We start from the raw sequence: 18,864 nt of genomic DNA on the forward strand, positions 1-18,864 counted from the left end.
CTTTAGGACAAAATCGTGGAATAGAAACTTCATGAAGGTAGGGACTGTTTGTTTTTCTTTAAATTCTCAGTGATTAATGCAATGTCTACTACATTGTAGGTATTTACATGCTTGCCATGTTAAATGAATTGATGCATGTTATATTTCTCTTTTATATCCCAAATGAGTGAGTGCAGTGAGGGTCTATACACATTAGATACTCAAAAGTGCTGTTAGTCTAGTGATTCATATTTCTATCAACTCACCTTTCTCTTCAAAATAACTATATTATTTTATTTTTTTCTTTGCAGGAATTTTAAATCATCTTTCTCTTTCTTCTATTTCTTCCTCTATCTTTTCTCCATCTCCATTCCCCTCTTTTTTCTCTTATTTTTCTCCTCTTCCTCCTTCCTCATCCCCTTCCTCACCTTTTTCCCTCTATTCTTTCATTTTCACACTCATTTCCTTTTTCTTTAATTTGCCCCCTTTCTTTTTCCTTCCCCTGTTCTTTATACCTCATGCTCATTCCCTTTTCTCTCCACCTCTTTCTTCTTCTATATTTACCCATGTTCTTATTTTCATCCATTTCAACTTTTTTACCTCTTTCTATCCCCCCTTTTCTTTCTTTTCTCCATATCCTATCCACTTTTCTGCTTCTCTTTTCCACTCCTCCTTTTTCTCCCTTTCTTCTCATGTTCTTTCTCCCTTCTCTTCTTCCGATCTAATCACTTTCTTTCCTCCTCTCCTTCCTTCTTCCCTGTTTTCTTCTCTTTCCCCTCCCCATTCCTTCCTCTTTCTCCTTTCTTCTTCTCACTTGATTAATTCTTCCATTCTCTACAATTTCATTCAGTTCTTTGTTTAAAAGTCCAACACTTTCCCCACTCTCAAGCCTCCTGCTGCAGAGATCTAAGGAAGAACTCTACTTTTGAAGATGGGAAAAATTACTTCCCTAGCACTTGAGTTCACTGAAAGCACTATCCCCTTGAGAGTCTTCCCCCACCCATTTATACTTCTTGCCAGAACTGAACTGAAGCCAGACTGTCTGAGATTGGGCTGGAAGTGTGGGGGCAAGAAGGAAAGCAACCCTCCCATAGAAATGTCAAGGGACTTCTCAAGTTAAGCACCAGAAATAACCGGCTGTTTATTTGCATGAGTTCTTCCATAATTTTTGTGAAAACTAGCAAAGCCTTCAATTCCTATTTAGAATTATTTAGGGTAATGCTATTTAGGCCAGTTGATATGTTCCCCCCTGGTAGAACTGAGGGCCTGGCTGCAAAGCTGGGTTCGATTCATTATTAATAGACTTGAGACATGTTTTGTGTAGTGTGATTTGATTTGGGCTCAAAGAATCATGACTATGGTAGCCCTGCACAGCCAAAAGAAATTCATTAGGGTTTATGTCAAGGGTAATTTCTGTCTTCAGAGGAATGAGACAGTTATTGGAACAGTTCAAGTCAAAAAATCCCAAGTGACTCTTAATTATGCAGATCATTGAGGGAGAGGGCAAATTGGTTGGCAAAGAGGCCCATCACACTTGTAAATGGAACTTTCTCATTTGGGAGTTTCCCAGAAAAATGAAAGCACAGGTTCTGTCTCCTGTAGCCTGTGTTTCTCATTCTAGATGTAAGATTGTAAATTAACTGGTCATACTCTGCTTAGATGAAGGATCTGACCATGAGAACTGTGGATCTGTCCACGGTCCACTTCTCCCTTTATGCATAGAAGCAATGATCACATTTCCCTGTCTAAGTCAGAAAAATGAAAGGTACTGAGCTAATTTTTCAAGCAGGGGCAGAGGACAGCCCCATGAATACACCCTGGAGGAAGGGGAAGTTGTGCTCTAAGTCTAGAGTGTTACAAGGCATAATGTTAGTGCTATCCGTGGGGAAGAATGAACACCTTCCTCTTGACCATATTTTCTTTGATTCAGTCATATTGACCTCCTGGTTGCATAAAGAAAGCGTTCCAACTCTTGGTTCTGGGGTTTTTCTCTGGCTCTCCCCTAGACCTGGAATGCTTTTCCTGCTCATTTCTACCCTCTGGCTTTCCTGGTGTCCTTTAAGTCTTTAAAATTCTGCTTTCCAAAAATAAGTCTCTTTCAACCTCTCTTAACTCCACTGTCCCAACTCTATGAATTACTCCCCGTTTATCCTATAGATAGTTTGTTTGTATTTGTTTGCTTGTCTCACTCATTAGATTGTGCTTTCATTAAGTTCAAGGATGACCTTTTGTCTTATTTTAAATCTCTAGGGCTGAACTCTGTGCCTGACTCACACTTGTTCAGTTGTTTTCATGCTTTTCTGACTCTTTCTGATCTCCTTTGGGGGGTTTCTTGACCATGATACCAGAATGGTTTGCTGTTTCCTTTTCTAGCTCATTTTGTTGTTGTTTGTACTTATTTCTTAAACACAATTTTGACATCAAGGAAATGATGTCAAGGAGATTCCAATGAATTGGATTTAAGTGAGAGAGCTGTACAAAGTTGCCACTTCACTTTCTCCTCCAGAGTCATCTGGGTCAGTGGCAAAATATAGATCAGGATAACTGGAAACAGTCCTAGTTTTACAGATGAGGAAACTGAGGCAAACAGGGTTAAGTGATTAGCCCAACATCATGAATAGCTAGTGTCTAAATACAGATTTGCATTTAGGATGATGAATCTAATTGATTCCAAGCCTGGAACTTTAAACACTAGGACAACTAGGTGACCTCTTGGCCCATACTAAGCACTTATAATAAATGTTAATTGACTGCTAACCTCTTCTAACCTTAATTTTCTTATCTATATAATGGGGATAAGAATAGTAACTGCTTTATCTGGTGTTGTGAGGATTAAATGACATAAGATATATAAAATCCTTTGCCAAAATGAAAACTCTATATAAATGTCATTATTTTTTGAGTAAAAAAGAAAATGGCTTTAGATTCTGTGGGCCTGGGTATGAATCTTGAGTCTGGATTTAATCATTTGTATGACCTTGGGTGACCTTGTTCATCATGTCACAACTTATTTCCTTTTCTATAAAATGGGCAAACTGTTAAGTTCTATAAAGAAGGTTGTTTTTTGAATCTTCTGTTTCTTTCTTTTTTCTTTTTTTTTGTTGCTGTTTTGATTTTTTTTTTTTTTTGGTAGCATACTTTACTCTAGAACTTCTGGTATTCAGACAGATCCCAAATCCCTTCATTGAAATGTATCATGTTATAGCATAGTTCTCCCTTTTTCTTACAATTGTCTGGTACTCAACAAAACCTAATCATGTTGTGAATTCTACGGTTTCAAACTCAAATAGGAATAAATCCCTGTGGATAACATATTGATTTAGAATGCCACACATCAACTTTACCAATGTTGTGTTGTATTTTTATTTATTTTGTTAAATATACCCCAATTGCATTCTGCTCTGATTTGGGCTCTGTGAATTTTGTGGTTTCCAGTTTGAACCAGCTGTTTTAGTCCTTCAGGGTCCTTCTTTCTGCTTTTTGGGAGAATAATGGGCTAGGGAATAGCCTGGTCAGGATCCTGGCTGTATGTTCTGCTTTTACTTTTTTTTTTTTAAGAAGTCATTTGACTAGACATTAATCCCTTTAATTAGAACTTATTTTCTTGATATAAAAACTAAGAGATGAATCAGATGAACACCAATGCCAATCGATGCTCCCTTCCAGACTCCCTGTGACTCAAGATTGAGTATATTTGGTTTCCCCTTTCCCCCAGAATTTTCTGAGGGTGTCTCAGCTCTGCCAATGACTTTAACCCCTACTTTAGTGCAAGACAGCCCATTGCATCTGCTTCCATTTAGCTACGACAATGGATTAGGTTTCTTACAAAGGAATATTTATTTCAAAAATATAACATTTACAAACTTTCTCCCCAGTATATGAACCCTCCAATCCTAATAGCATCCCAGTATCTGAAGTGGGAAGGAATTAGGTTCACAATTTAGTTCAATTCCTATATAACAATCCCTCATTCCTAATCCATGTCCACTCCCACCCTGATACTCACCCAGCCTTGGCTCTAGGCTCAGGTACCTGACTTCTTAGGGCTTTCTTGTTGGATTGCTAGGTCAGCATCCCTCCTTAGATACTGCCTTTAGGTGATCAGGTTTCAAAGAAGAACCAACGAGCTCTCAGGTCTAATATCTAAGGAGCTAGGGTAGGAGCTGGGAGATATCTTTCCTTCTGATTTAGTTCCTGATGCCCATGATCTTCACCCTCTGGATGTATCAGGGAAGAGTAAGGGAAGAAACTTCCTAGTCTGGCCAGTTTTATAGCCTGTTCTGACTATGAACAATGAAAAAAGATTAATTTTGCTTATTGGAGGGACATAGGGGGTCTCTATATTAGATAATCTGGGCACGCCCAGAACAAATACAATTTTAATAGTATTCTGTGATTCTAGTCTACTTAGGAAGTGGATTCCTGTGAAAGCCTGAAGTATGTTCACTTCTTTTGACATTTCTCTAATAAATATCTCCAGAAAACATATACATTTTAGCTGGGATTGTCAAAGAAATTACTTGCCTTTTTTGTATGCCCCAAAGAAGTAATTCTCCTTGGAGTTGGTAGGAGATGCTATGGGGGAAGGAGAGGGAGATGACATTTTAAATCAAGTACCTAGGGAGGGCAACAGCAGGGCAGCAATTAAGGAGATATTTGGAACATCAGCCTTATCTAGGTGGGGAAGTGCCTTTTATTTCACTCTGTATAAAGTGCTGCATTGTTCATGGGGGGGTAGGACCATTATTACCAGAAGCCATTTCATACACAAATGAAGGGATGTTATACCCTGAATAAAACAATGATGGCCACCCCCTTTCCTGGCCATTAAGACTGGGAGAATTGAATCAGGAAAAACCTTGGAGCTCTGATCAACTTTACATACCATTGTGCCATAAACTTCTGGTGCATCATCTAGATCCTTGATAATTCCCCCTCGCCTCTCTGCCTCCTGTCCTAGATCTTCTTATCTTGAGTTCTATCATTTAAGGCTTAAGTTATGCTTCTTTCCTAGAATGATGGCTTGTCCATGATCCCCTTATCTGACTTTGTTTCCCCTATGAGATTGCATACTCAGGCAATGTATTCTGTTTGCAAACCCTAGTTAGCTAAAACCCCTGTATAAGTTCCCTGCCTCAGTCTATCTGGGCTGAATGCTTTGGACAAGAGTTCCATTCTGCCAGCTAGTTTAAACTCTCTACATTAAAGATCAAAAACCAATCTTTGTCTTGCCTCAGTTTCTCGGGTATTATAGGAAGTTATATTATCAGGAAGACAAAGACAGAAACTACAAAGCTGCCCAAGTCATTTCCCCTCTACAAAACTAAGTTTTCTCATCTGTAAAATAAAGAAATTAGATTAGAGGACCTCTAAGTTTTCTCATCTGTAAAATAAAGAAATTAGATTAGGGGACCTCTAAGTTTTCTCATCTGTAAAATAAAGAAATTAGATCTAGGGGACACTGGAAGTGTCTTCCAATTCCAAATCTATCATTTTATGCCTTCTCCCTTTAATCATGGCAACTCTGGCACTAACTGCTCCATTCCCTCATAGAAAGTAAGTTCCTTGAGGTTAAGGTCTTTATATACATAAGGTTTTGCATATACTGAGATGTTAATGAATACTGATAGTATTCAGCAAATACTCAGCAAACCTGATACTAATTCGGACTCCTTCGGTCAGGTCAAACGATGCTCTGTTAGTTTCTCCTGGCATAGAGACATATCCTATCATGGCAAGTGGTCATGTTGTGATGATAAGTCATCAGTTCTCTTGGGTTGTTGAAAGTGTTTTTAAGGTGAAGTTGCCGTTAATCAGAATGATTGAGAGGAGAATAATGGCTAGTGTTACTTCATATGAGATTGTTTGTGCAATTGCTCGTAAGGCTCCAATTAGAGTATATTTTGAGTTTGAGGCTCACCCTGATCATAAAATTGAGTACATTGACAGTCCGGATAGTGATAAGACAAAATTAAGCCCTAGATTGAGGTCTGGAAGTATGTTGGGTATGGGTAGTGGTGTTCAAATTGTTAGGAATGGAGACAAGAATAAATATTGAGATGGAAGAGGTTAGGGGGCAGAGGGGGTTCTTCGGTAAATAGTTTTACTGCATCTGCAAATGGTTGCAGAAGGCCATAGGGCCCTGCGATGTTTGGTCCTTTTTGGAACTGCATGTAGCCCAGTACTTTACGTTCAATAAATGTAAGGAAGGCTACTGTCGGGAGAATGGGAATAATATAGAAGGTTTAGGGTGAGATTTTGTTAAGAAAAATGTTTGAACCTCTGGGAATAAAGGCTTAAGCTTTATACAATGACCAACTCTGCCATCTTAACAGCCCTGTTGTTGAGAGAAGTAGAGATTGAATTAGGATATTGGGGTGTATTCATATGTTGATTCTAGGGCTCATGGGGGATGTTGACCCTATTTCTCTTGTCCTTTTGTACTGGGAGAAATGAACTTACAGATAGAAACCGAGCGCGTTCGACCTGACCGAAGGAGAGTCCGGATTACTATCTGAGTATACAGAGTTTGCTGAATGAATGAAATCAGTCTCAATTATTGTGTCACTGCTCTCTACAATCATCCCAGCTCTGACTATTTTTAGTGGAGGAAACCCCCCAAATCCTATTAAATAAGCTACAGATAAATCAGGCTGGTCCTGTTAAGAAACTTGCTGAACTTACATGCTTAATTAACCCCTCTTTAGTCTATTCTTGAATGGGAAAAAAAGCACTATTATATATGCCTTCAACCTGAATGCTGTCTTCAACCTACAAGGTTCCCTTTGGTAGGAAACAGATTGAAACCAACTCATGTTGCCGCTAATCTTGAGTGACAGCCATTTAGCCAGCAGACATTTTGCATGGTCTTTGGAGAATTATAGTACATATTAAGTATCCCCACATCCCACTGCATTCTTATCCAAACAGTTGGAGGGTTTTTTAGATCTTAACATGAAGCTGCTTGGAGAATAAAGAAGCAATCTTGTTCATAGAGGACTGGGATTCAGACAGAATGCAAGTCTGTCTCATAAAGAAAGCCTGGCTGCTGAGGGGGTGATTGGTGATGACAGATAAATCGCTCCTTCTCTGTCTCTGTCTCTGTCTCTCTCTGTATCTCTGTGTATCTGTTTCCCTTTTTTTCACATCTCTCCCTCTTTGTCCTCCTTGAATTGCACATGTATATGTATATTTCTGTGAGTGTGTGTAATATCCATTAATCTATCCATTAATCCATCCGATTTCTATTTATCCATTCTTGGGTTTAGCTGCAACTGCTTTCCCTTTGTTTCTCGCCTCTGAGTGAGTGTTCATACCAACAAGATCTCTTTGGGACTGGGAATTTCTGGATCAAGAGCAGATCTGGGTGGTCTTTTCATGATGGCTACAGGATGATGGAGAGCTAGCCTTGGAGCAAAAAAAAAAAAATCCCAGGTTCAAGTGCAGCCTCAGACACTGATTGATTCTAAGCCTGGACATAGGCTTAAACCTCTCAGCGCTCCAGTGGATCTGTAGAATATTTCTTGCTGCATTGTTGCTCTGTGTTATTATGAGGAGGGAAAGGCTGCTCCTCCACAGGACTGGCTTTTGCCTTTTTTTGTGTCTCTAACATTTACACAGTGCTAGGTAGAGGTGCTTAATAGTGCTAGTTGATTTGCCTTAACTTGACATCTCAGGTAGGAATTTAATATGTATGTATACACACATATACATATATATGTATATTTACATATACATATATATGTGTATAGATAGATACCCATCATACACAATATGTGCTGGACACTGGAAATTTGAAGAAGCAAAGTTAAACAGCTTTTATTCTCAAAGAACAACTCCTGGGAGAAAGTCTATTTTTTCCCAACTACTGAGAATCATAAGTCTTGTTTAAAAAAAGGATATGTGTATCATGATCATTATCTAATAATATTTATTATCATCTTCATGCAGTATTATTCATATGAAGATAACATGTATATTATCATTTTCATCTAATATGGCTAGATGCCAATTAGTATGAATAGTGAATCCCATGAATTGATTTAATCTTAATTTCTGCAGGATATTTCCATTGAGCTGGAACCACTGACTATATTTTATATAACTGTGATTTTAAATACCAGTTTGAATATTTGCAGCCCCTTCAGGGGATTCATTAGGAGGTAGCATTGACACAAATAAATAATTTTGTTTCTTTCTCTATAGTGCCAGAGTATTGTAGTAAAATCAGAATAATTGAGTTAATAATAACCCAACTTCCTTTATTATGAGTATGAGTAGGGTAGAGTCGTCAAGACATTCCCCTGGTGTGCAAAATTTCAAGGTCACTGATAACACTTGAGATCCTTCAGCAGAGCAGAAGTGATAGAGAATGGCATCCAGTTAGCAATCATATTTAAGTGAAAAGCATGCCGTAATAAAACAAAAAAAATAAGAGTTTTTATTTTATTCATTTTTTATTTTTATTATTTTATTTTTTTAAATTAGAAAAAGATGAATTGGTCTCATGGCAAGAAAAAAGGGTACAAAGAAAATGAGAAAGACTGATGAAATGATGGGAAAATGTGAATGTGAATTAAATAAGACGAGGAAGTATGGGTAGAATGGAATCTAATTCAATATGATAATACATTAATAGGATTGCCATTGAAATAGTGCAATATTTATTCTAAATACAAATTTTTGTCGTACACAAGGAGAACATTCATGGGTGTGGTTAGAACTTCATTGTGCCATTTTCTTTTTTGCTTTCATATCTCTTTGTACATGTGTTCATATGAGAAGGACAGTGATTTCTGTCCCCACATCAGGCAAAATTTGATAACTAAAGTACTATTGTCCCAAAATATACCTCCTAAAATATGTGGTCCATGTCTCTACTTTCTCTTAAAGATCTCCTTATTAGCTTTCCTTTTAGAGTCCTGTGTTTGTCCATTTTTCGAATCAGACACAAGTTCTATTATAAGCATAACAGAAAAGCAATTATAGTTTTGATTAGACCATGTAGCCTCATGGTTTCATCAGGTTAATTTTGTGTTAATAACCTAATAAATGCATTTTCTGCAGCCTTAAAATATCCTTGGATTTTTTTTTTCATTGTAGAAATTTCCAGTTTAATTGAAATTTTACATGTAAGTTCAAGATTACTCCATGTTAACTATGCATCACACCGCTACAATAGACTGGGCACAGAGCAGGCGGCATCCATTTTGCCAATAATTTTCTCCCTTATTTACTTTTAATCTATTTTAATATGCATATATTCCAGTTATTATTCTTCATTGATCATTCAAGTAAAGGGACTAGACCTGCAGCAACTATTGTAGGAAACTCAGTGGGGAAGAAACTTCCATTACCAGTGGAGCTCTACACTTTCTAAAGCTATGATTCTCAAAGCATGAGTGTCCCCAAGTCTCTATCGGGAGTTTTGCAAACCCAAATAATTTTCATAATACAAAATGTTTTACTTTCTAATGTGTTAAATATTGATAACTACAATACATGTAAACAAAAATTCTTTAGTAGTGAGAGGAGGTCCTCAATAATATTTAATAGTAGAAAGAGATCCTGAGGACAAAAAACAACTTTACAACTTTTCAGCTAAAGCAGTAGTATTTCTCAGATAGAATTAAGGAAAGGTCTCTACCACTGTAAACTGACTTAGAAAAATACAATGAATACTATATTGCTTTTATTGTATTATTTTAGTTGTTAAGTATTCCCCAATTGCATTTTCACCTTGTTCTGGCAGTAGGGAGGGAGGAATTATGATGCTTTTATGTTTGATACCTCTGTACTCGACCAAACATTGAGAAGAGACTTGTTTCAGGCAATAAAACTGGTATATACACAGAGTCAGGATCTCCCCTAGCTTTGAGGTGGATCCTCTGAAAACTAACTCTACAACATTTATTAAGATGCCCACTTTTGTAATTTTTAATTAGTATATATTTTAATTTAATTTAATTAGTACTATTTAATTAGTATATTCTTATATAATAGAGCACAATAAATGTATGCTCTTTATACATAAATATTCATAACACTATGTTGTGTTTTATTTGTTTGTTTTATGACTGAGACTTTTAAATCTTGTCCTGGAGTTTGTTCTTATTATTATTTACAAGATTTGCTGAGATATTCTCTACATCCACTGAAAGAGCTTGTATTCTCTCCCTCCATTGAAAGAGGCATGTAAGCTCTGGGCTCATTTTAATGAAGTTTTCAGTCCATTGAAAACATGTCCCGATCCATGTAGGAAATTCTGTGTCTCTCAATATTGGTTGAACAATAAGATGTAGTACCTTTACACTAAAACCCTTTATATTAATACCTTCCGAGCTATAGACTTGTGGAAACACCAACTAACCATCAAATAAAGAAATAAATTCCAAAACAAACACAGGAACAAACTACAATAATGTTAGCTAGCTTAAGCAGGCTCAAGCTAAGACTTTTATTATCATGTACTGCATTATTCAACTCTTCCCAGTTGATGTTTCCTTATTTGTAAAGGCTAGAATAAGCCCACAGCTGTATCCTATTGGGAGCTGAGTTTTTGAGACTGTTGAAGAGAAGTTGGTGATTCAGACTGGCCTCGGGTAATTAACACCAAACTCTATTTCCACCCTTTCTTCAGTCTCCCTATGAGGATCACTGGAAGATCCCTGCATTATTGATCAAAGCAGCCAGACAAGTTCCTTCCTGAAGCACCTCCTGGCAGAAGGTGCATGTGAGCACAGCCCCAGTCCCTTGATGATGAAGTTGCCTCTGAGGCACTGGCTCGGCCGCCAAGCGCCAACATAGGCTCTTGTTTTTAGCCATCATGATGGCCATCAGACCAGAAGTGAGTGATTAAGGCCTTACAGGAAGATAGGATTTCAATTTCTGGACATGTGTGAGAAGGATATCACCAGGGAATGTTGTGAGCAGAGGTAAAGAGATAGAAAATTTTAATTTTTAATTAATTTTTAATAAGAACGACAGTTGGGTCATATACAGCACATGTGAGAAGTATGAGTAAGATCAAGTTCAATAGTTAATTAGCCCTCGAATTTGAGACACGACCAAGAGACCTCAGTATCTGAAAGTATACATATCTTGCAGTAGTTCAGATGCAGAAGACTATAGGACATGCTATATATGGATAAATATTGAAAGAGACCAGCAAATGGATGACAATCCCACTTTCACCATCATGGTTCCTTTCTCTAGTCTTGTTGTGTATTCAAGTGATTCACTGGATGCCTTTTTTGATCTTCGATCAAGCTGCTCTCTGATTTATCAGGAAGAAATTTTCAGTGTCCTAGACAGGAAAAAATACTCATCAAGCCTCCCTCCAATGATGGAATCACAGGTCTGAAAAAAAAAAAAAACAAAGAGAGATATGGAGAATTTTACAAAACACCATTGGCTATTTCTGTTTCTAGTACCTCTTTTTAGATTGCTGATATATCTGGGCTGTCCCATTGAGAACTCATCATAAAGACTAGGAATATTTTGACTGTGATCTTTGGGGACTGACTATAACCAAATTTGTAGTGGTAAATGTTCAACAACCAGATTTTCTAAAATGAATTGCAAAAATGTCCCCATGACAAATTTTTAAGATAAATCTTTATTCATTATTTTTATTTTCTCCGTCACTTTCTTCAGTGTAGAATATCACCCAAACAGTAAATCAGGCCTTAATTTGGAGCATTTGCAGAAGGTCAATGCTCACATTGACAATTTTATAATTCAGTCTTGAGAGATATTAGGAGCAAATCCCAGAATATAGCTATTTGCTTCCATTCGATGTATTGGAATACAAGGAGAAATAAATTATCTATTGTACACAGGGAAATCGATAGGTTTTGAAAATACAAGGACAACAATGAAATACTACTTGCTCTCGAGGGACTTACTTTATACTCCCAGGATACCATACTGATATCCAATAGTTTATAAATATTTCTTGAATATCTGCAATGTGCCAACTAGTGGGCCAGGTGCTGGAACCAGAAAGAAGGGCAAAAGACAGTCCTTGATTTCTAAGAGCTCACAGGCTAATAGGATTTTTTGTACTACATGTGTGAAAATATTATATATAATATATACAACATATATAAAATAATAATGATTATAATATCATTTATAAAATAGTTCAAGATTAGCAAGTTACTTTATAAACATTTGATTCGCATACTAACTATCTGTGAGGAAGATGCTTCTCTTCTCTCTATTTTACAGACAGAAACTGAAGCTCAGAATGGTTAACTGATTGGTCTAGGGTCACACAGCTCAGAAATGTCAGTTGGTATAAATTGAAGTCAAATTATCTCAAGAGTGAGAAGCTGCTGAGAACTGATGGGGGAAATCGAGAAGTAAATACTTGGCCGTTAAGAAAGTCTACCAAGTATAAGTAAGAGGGCATCCAGGGATAAGGGAAAGACTATGAAAAGATATAGAGGAGAGAGACAAAGTCTCCTTTATGGGGGAGAGCCAGTAGTCCGGTTTGCCTGGAGCAGATGGTGATGAAGGAGGAGAGTACCTATTTGAGAGTGGACAGTGACTTTGACAGTACTTTGTTCTGGGTCAGAGCTCACACAAAAGAAGGCAGTGCTATTTTCTAAGTTCTGTTTTTAAGACAATAAGGGGAGACAGGTCAGGTCAGTCACTTGGTTGTATCCATGGGCTTATGAGATTCTTTTCCTGCTCAGGACAAAGGGCTTTGCCAGCCTGAGGGCACAGGATTCTTGGCAGGGGGAGGGTGGGGAGTTCTGCCAGAGGAAGGAGGGCTCTGAAAGGGGATGTGGGGGCCCAAGACAAACTGCCTCCTTCACAGACAGAACTGCATCCAGCCCTGATCTCAACTGAGGTGTGATGATAAAGTAATGAAAGTGATCATTTTTAACTGATAGGTCCGAATGCATACATACAAATGAGGGATATCTTTCAAAGTAGTCACCTTGGGAGGTGATGGCAATGAAGGCTTTCAACCATTTCTGGGCTTCCTTTTAATGAATAGCCCCCAGACAGTTAGGAAAGGATGCAGAGGGCCTCCATGGGCTGTAGCCCCCTTTATTCTCAGAGCTCACAGAATCATTTAGACCGCTTAATTCTTTGATACATTAACCATGTAGCAGTGGAAACCCAGGCTCTCTGGGTTGGATGTCATGGAGGCAGGGACCTTGTCTCGTCTGAGCCAGGTCTTGATATTTCAATCTCAGGAGCATCTCTCAGATATATTCCCCTTCTCCCTTCTCAAATAGTATCTCCTGCAGCATTCTCCTAATCAGACTTCTAGCTTCCAGCTTCTTTACTCTCTAACCTATTCTTTATATAGCTCCAATAATGATTTTCTTTCATCCAGATCTGATCTAATCATTCCCTTATGGAAGTTAGGTGACTCTGGATGAACCAGTGGGCCTGGAGTCCTTCCTTTCTCCCGTTCTTCCTCCTTCCCTTCCTTCCTTCTTTCCTTCCTCCTTCCCTCCCTTATTTCCTTCTTTCCCCTCTTCCTCCCTTCCTTATTCCTTCTTTTCCTTCCTTCCTTCCTTCCTTCCTTCCTTCCTTCCTTCCTTCCTTCCTTCCCTTCTTCCTTCCTTCCTTTCCCCCTTCCTTCCCTTCTTCCCTCCTTCTTTTCCCCCTTCCTTCCCTTCTTCCCTCCTTCCTTCCTTCCTTTCTTTCTTTCTATCTTCCCTCCAATTTCTTAGTGCATACACATACACACATACACACTAGGCACTTTCTAAATGTTGATCTTATTGCAACAATGCAGTAAACATAATGATAATAATAATTAACATATATATCACCCTTAATTTGTGCCAGAAATTGTGCTAAGTACTCTATAATTTTATTATTACCTCATTTTATCCTTATAACAGCCATGGGCAATAGGTGCTATTATTGTATTCATTTTATGATTGAGGAAGCTGAGAGTAACCAGAGTTAAGTGATTTGTCCAGGGTCACACAGCTCATAAGAGTCTGAAGCCACATGAACTCAGGTCTTCCTGGTTCCAGGCTCAGCATGCTATCTACTGCATCACCTATTTGCCTACACTGGATTTCTTCTTTGTCGTTTCTTTCCCAGCACTGTGCTCTGATCATATGGCTACATAATAAATGTTTGATTTTGTTGATGCATCTGAGGCTTATAAGAAAGCCAGCTTCCAACCTTTAACGGCATCAAAAACAAAGTCATCTTATTCTCCGATGATCACATCTATCCTACAAAGGATTGAAATGTGCCCTCACTGGAGGAATTCTAAAGAAAGATACCTAGCATCACATGGCAACTTCATAGGGGGCGATCCAAGAATATTCAGAGACCTGGAAACCTCATAAAACTTAGTGTAATATTAAAATGTGTCTGCTGAGAAGAAAGCAGTCATTTAGAGGTCTATGTGTAGAATGGTTTGTTTTTAAATTCTGAGACCCCTTTCTTTAAAATCCTGCTTCATCCACAATGAACCTAAGGTGAGCATGGTAGTAATGCACCTGAATATTAAAGATGGATGGCTTTACCTGAAACACAACTCATAAAAAAGAGATCTCAACAGGTTGGAGAGTGGGACTGAGTATTCATGGACTATCTAGACTGTCAAGATTGAGTTTGGGTTTTCCAAGTGTTAGTCATTTGTTAATGTCTCCAATGTCTAATCAAGCAATTATCCAGTCAAATACAAAAGCAACATGAAGCAGCTAATGTGCCCCTGGCCCTGTGTTAAGTGCTGGAGATCAAACTTTTGTTAAGTGTCTACAATATGCCAAGAGAGGGACATTGTGACTAAATGAGTAGAGAATTGTCCTTGAGGTCAGAAAATCACATTTGGGTTGTGTAATGATGTTGGCCCAAATCTCTTTGCTTTTCCCTGTCAACTCTCTAAGACTCTAAGTTGTGGACAAGATGGTGATTGCTTTGTTGAAGGGATTTTCCTCAATTGGAATTTCTCACACCAGGGAAATCTCATTTCATGTCACTAAGTACAGTATTTGTGTATTTGTATATGATAGTGTGTGTGTGTGTGTGTGTGTGTGTGTGTGTGTGTGAATGCTTGTGTGTTTTTAGGCATGCACTCTGCCAGGTACTGGAAATATTATTACAAAAGTGAACATTTCTTGCCCTCATCAAACTTAAGTTCCATTGAGAAGAAAACATAATTATAAACTATTAAAAAAATACAAAGTGATTTTAGAATTTGAGGCTCTAATCAATGGGTCAATGCAGAATGGCTTCTTGCATTTGTGTTGGTGTGGTTGTTGTGATTATTGTTGTTGGGCTATTTCAGTCCTATCTCATTCTTTGTGACACCATTTGGGATTTTTTTTTAGCAGAGATTCTGAACTGGTTTATCATTTCCTTCTCCAGAAACTTAGTAGAAGTAGAACACATCAGAAAATAAAAGTGAATAAGTTGTTTCTTCCTCTCTTTCTTTCTTTCTTTCTTTCTTTCTTTCTTTCTTTCTTTCTTTCTTTCTTTCTTTCTTTCTTTCTTCCTTCCTTCCTTCCTTCCTTCCTTCCTTCCTTCCTTCCTTCCTTCCTTCCTTCCTTCCTTCCTTCCTTCCTTCCTTTCCTCCTTCCTTCCTTCCTTCCTTGCTTCCTTTCTTCCTTTCTTTCATTATAGCTTTTGACATTTATGCCTACGAAAGCCTGTGTTCTAATTTTTTCCTCCCTCTTCCCCCCAAGTTGGCAAGTGATCTAATATAAGTTAAATATGTGCAATTCCTCTATACATCTTTCAACAAATATCATGTTGCATAAGAAAAATTATATTCAAAAGGAAAAATGAGAAAGAAAACAAAATGCAAGGAAACAACAGAAAAAAGAGTGAAAATACTATTTTGTGATCTACATTCTATTCCTACAGTCCTCTCTCTGGTCATCACTGAACAATTGGACCTGGTTTAAATCATCTCTTTGTTGAAGGAGCCACATCCATCAGAATTGATCATCATATAGTCTTGTTGTTGTCTTGTACAATAATCTGGTTCTACTCATTTCACTCAGTATCAGCTCATGTAGGTCTCTCCAGGCTTCTCTTCTTCTTATAAAGAAATAATATTCCATAACACTCAAAAACCATAACTAATTCAGCCATTCTCCAAATGATGAGTCTCCACTCAGTTTCCACACTGCTCAGTTCTCTGTTGAAAGGAGGGAAGCCTATTTTATGATATTAGTTTTTCCCATGACAATAGTCATTCATCCAATTTTCAGATTATTATTAGTAGTAGTAAAAATAACTAACATAAAAGTTCTATATCACATTATTTCCTTTAAGTTTCAAATGATTCTGTGCTACAAATAACATTTTAAAAACATATTTATTGATAGGTTCTGTTTTAACATTGAGTTCATTTCTGTTTATATTTCCCTTCCCTTCCCAGAAACCAATCTTTTGTTACAAAGATTTTAAAGAGAGAGAGAGACAGAGAAAGACACAGAGAGAGAGAGAGAGAGAGAGAGAGAGAGAGAGAGGAAGAGAGGGGAAGAGAGAGAGAGAGAGAGAGAGAGAGAGAGAGAGAGAGAGCGCAAAATAACTAACCTACATATCATGAGTCTGTCACTATTTATAATGTTCCACATTCACGGTCCCCCACTTCTGAAAGAAGGGAGAGAGAACATTCTCTTACCTCTTTTTTTGGGACTTGAGTTGATCACTCTAATTGCACAGTATTCAGTGTTGTGCTACAATAATAATTATCTCCTTTTTCAAAAAGATACAAGTGAGGATTAAGGAAGCCAATGGTTAAAGAACAGATGAGGGTTATAGGTGGATCTTTCTGATCTCATTGCACTATACTGCCTCAGCAAGATGGATGATATAGTCACTTGATGTCTGACTTTTTTTGCAAGATAGAAGTGAATCTCTTTCCCCATTCCTTCTTATGTGATTAATAGAGAGTTTCCAGGTCATCTATTCTTGGCTGAAAAAAGTAACTATCTCTATTCTGATAGTAATTTTTCCCTATCAACTAGATAAGCAAAATCTGGTGGCTAGCATCCTGAGGCCAGGGTACAAACGTTTTTTGGGGGATTTCATTATGAATAAGGTCAATGCTGTGTTCCCATTCCAGTTTAGATGAGTCTACTCTATTCTCGTAGAACAGTTAAGTGTTCAATGGAAAGAGCATCAGGCCTGGAGTTAGGAAAACTCATCTTCCTGACTTCAAATCTGGCCTCAGACACTTCCTAACTGTATGACTCAGACAAGTCACTTAACCCTGTTTACCTCAGTTTCCTCATGTGAGCTAGAGAAAGAAAAGGCAAACAGCTCCAACATCTTTGCCAAGAAATGGGAACATGTCCAGTTGATCAATGATGGGCAGAATCAGCTACACCCAGAGAAGGAACACTGGGAAATGAATGTAGACATTTTTGGTTTTCTTCCCAGGTTATTTTTACTTTCTGAATCCAACTCTTCTTGTGCAACAAGAGAATTGTATGGTTCTGCACACATATATTGTATCTAGGATATACTGTGACATATATAACATATGTAAGACTGCCTACCATCTAGGGGAGAGGGTGGAGGGAGGGAAGGGAAAATTAGGAACAGAAGTGAGTGCAAGGGAAATTGTTGTAAAAAATTACCCATGCATGTGTTCTGTCAATAAAGTTATTAAAAAAAAGAAATGGGAACATGAAGAGTTGGCCACATGACTGAATCTATTAAACTACAACAACAGCTGTCTTCCCTGACAAAAACTTCTTACTTCCCTTCTCTCCATACCCCTGTGCCCTCATCCCCTCTCCACCCCATCTCTCATGACAATCTTTCTGGAGTATTTGCCCTCTGCTCTGAAATAGTCACTTTATTTTTCCTTTCTCCTTTCACCAAGTCATTAATTATTCCACATTCAATGCTTCCTATTCCGTATCCTCTCTTATACTCTCATCTTTTATTCTGTGAGCTCTATTAAAGGCTGCTTAGTTGGGAGTTATAGGTCATAATCCCTGACCTCTCTCCCAAAGTCTTTTCATACATCAGCTTGCTAAGTACCCCATGTCATGATCCTTGGCCAATTTGTCATCCCTCTAATGGTTCCTTTGGCTCCTACTTTATTTTGGCTAAGTTTTCCTGTAGCTTTCTTTCTCCCACATTTTGATTCAGTATCTTAGACAGGGATGTGAGATGAGACCCCTATAATGATTATATAACATATTTCACCAGGACAAACTTGTTTTCTTCAAGATATAGAGATTCCCAAGGGCATGATGGGAATGTTCACAGGACCATCAAGTCATAGATCTAGATCTGGAAAGAACCCGAGAAGTCACCTGTTCTCACTGTGTATTATGGATAAGCAAGTGACAACGTTGGAAAGAAAACTGACTCCAGTCGGAGATCCCGGTTTCCAATTTTCCTTCTCATGCAGCCACCTAAATACTCAGGTTAACCAAACTCATTATCCTTTCTGGGTCTCAGTTTACTCATTTATAAAGTGAAGAACTGTACTAGGTGGTCTCTGGAGTCATTTCCACTTATAGATCTATGACCTGTATCTATGAAGTTGGAGTCTTAGGTGGTTACTTTAGGGACTTGCCAAAATTGCAAAACTTGGCAAATGTCAGAATTTAAATTGTAGCTGGAGGCAGACAGCTGAGAGAGACTGATTTATAGCTTATATTCCAGGTGACCCTTTGAGTACTTCACAGATTCTTAGCAGGAATCCTTAGAGTCAATCTAAATATTGTCCCTCTTTTTTTTTTTTCTAGGAAAAAAGGTTAAATAACTTGTTGGTATTATGTAGTCATAGAAAGAGCACTAAACTGAAAGTTGGCATTGTGTTCAGGTTCCAGTCCTTCTACTAACAAGCATGACACTGGTACTTTGAGCCTCAAATTCAGCTCCTCTAAATATAAAAGAATTGGATAAGGCCCTTTCTGCTTCTAA

General features: G+C 37.9%; 1 protein-coding gene across 2 annotated transcripts in view; it reads left to right on the plus strand.

Annotated features, from left to right (window-relative positions):
• CTNNA2 (catenin alpha 2) overlaps positions 1–18,864 on the plus strand; it is a 1,447,481-nt gene that overhangs the window by 1,169,762 nt on the left and 258,855 nt on the right. The gene's annotated exons all lie outside the window — the stretch shown is intronic.

Source organism: Sarcophilus harrisii, chromosome 2 (assembly GCF_902635505.1).
Source record: "Sarcophilus harrisii chromosome 2, mSarHar1.11, whole genome shotgun sequence".
In the NCBI taxonomy this organism is placed as follows: domain Eukaryota; kingdom Metazoa; phylum Chordata; class Mammalia; order Dasyuromorphia; family Dasyuridae; genus Sarcophilus; species Sarcophilus harrisii.